This window comes from Cynara cardunculus (genome assembly GCF_001531365.2).
Source record: "Cynara cardunculus var. scolymus isolate 2C chromosome LG 14, CcrdV1, whole genome shotgun sequence".
Taxonomy (NCBI): domain Eukaryota; kingdom Viridiplantae; phylum Streptophyta; class Magnoliopsida; order Asterales; family Asteraceae; genus Cynara; species Cynara cardunculus.
This window is the reverse complement of record NC_037541.1, coordinates 4,817,224-4,819,017: the sequence shown is the minus strand read 5'-3', so window position 1 is coordinate 4,819,017 and position 1,794 is coordinate 4,817,224. Positions and strand designations below refer to the sequence as shown.

Here is a 1,794-nt window from a genome sequence, read left to right as displayed (position 1 = left end):
AGTCTGAGAGTTAGAACTGTTTCCATGATGTTGTGGTTGGAAATTAGAAGTTCCTTGTTGTTTATGGACTGGTGGGTTTAAACATGGACTGGTCCAAGAAAAATTCAGGTGTTGTTTCCAACTTGCATTGTCATTGTTGGTATAGGGACCAGATCCATTATGAACAAAGTTTATGGATTCAGAATTATGAGGACAATGTTCATACGAGTGTTCCCCACTACAACACACACACTGCACAAATAGGACTGTTGGGACAGGTGTATTAGCAATTTGCTGTCCTCCCTGACCAGAAGTTAAATTTTTCAGCAGGTTGGTCATGGAGGTAAGCTGAGCTGTTAATGCAGTATATGCATCTACATCATGTATCCCATCAGTCTTTTTCTGTGATTGAGCACGTGGGTCTGCCCAATGCCCATTGTTTGCCGAAATCTTTTCTAGGATTTTATATCCTTCATTATAGGTCATAGCTGTAAAGGCTCCGCCCGCAGTCGCATCGAGCATTTGTTTTGCCATGGGATTTAACCCATTGTAAAACATCTCGAGTTGAATACAGTACGGAATGCCATGGTGTGAGCATTTCCTTAACAGCTCTTTCAACCTTTCCCATGCGTCAGGAACAGCCTCATCGTCCATTTGTTTGAAAAGACATATCTCATTTCTGGACTTAGCGTTCCTTGTTGGTGGGAAATATTTTCGCAAAAAAATTTCCGCCATGTTACTCTATGACGGCACAGAACCTGGAGTTAACGAGTTAAACCACGCTTTTGCCCGATCCCTTAATGAAAATGGAAATAAAGTGAGTCTAAGAGCGTCATTTGACACTCCCGGGATCAGGAAGGCATCAGTGATTTCCATAAAAGATTTTAAGTGCGAATATGGGTCCTCCGAAGGTAATCCGAAAAATTGGCCATTTGTTTGCAACATGTGAAACATTATCGGTTTTAGTTCGAAATGGAGAGCGGTCATATGTGGTCTAACTATCCCGGAATTTAATTGCTCAAAATCTGGAATAGCATAATCCATGATCCTCCCATTTTTGGAATTTGTCAAATTAATAATGTTCGGAGTTTGTGCTCTTTGGTGCTCATTAGGTTCCGATTTTGTGTCCAAATTATTATCATTACCATTATGTGGATATCTTTGTTGAAAGTTCGGGAATGGTGGAATTGGTTCAAAACCCGGCGGTTGGTTTTCCAAATGCGGTATTTCCGGAATAATTGGGGGAGGTAACGCCATATTTGGAGGAAGTAAAGTAAAAAATGCTCTTTGATCCCTCCTCCGATGGTGAAACGTTCTCTCAATATCGGGATCAAATTCGAAAAATTCTTCGCGATGTGACCATGACATACACCACTTTTAAAACGATTCCGATGGTACTAGAAAAATCAAATCTTTTAATTTACTCAAAATAAAACTTTTAGCGAATCAATCCTCGGCAACGGCGCCAAAAACTTGGTCGGTTATATTTTCCACCTTTAGACTGATGAAATTAGGTCACAAAGCAAGTATACAATACGGCCCAACGTCGTCTTTTTTAGTAATAAAGTGGTACAAGTACCAGATTATCGTCCACAGGGATTGTAGCCAAAGTTAGATTAGAGTCCAATTAAAGAAATGATTTCAGATGGCGATTTTGAAGACTTTTGAAGGTGATCCCAAAACAGAATACAAAATATATAAAAGAAGCAAGGGTGTAAAACTTAAGGTGAGACTCAAACACAAATTCCAGCAGCCAATGCTATAGGAATGCTACAGTAAGCAGTGTTTCGAAATTAAGTTTCACCATCTATTTTG

The 1,794-nt window shown here is 39.6% G+C and overlaps 1 non-coding gene across 1 annotated transcript; it reads left to right on the top strand.

The window, feature by feature from the left end:
* Nucleotides 1–559: 559 nt before the first annotated feature.
* LOC112527067 lies at nt 560–666 on the top strand. The gene has a single exon (XR_003070688.1). It is a non-coding gene; the product is annotated as a small nucleolar RNA R71 (small nucleolar RNA).
* Nucleotides 667–1,794: the final 1,128 nt, after the last annotated feature.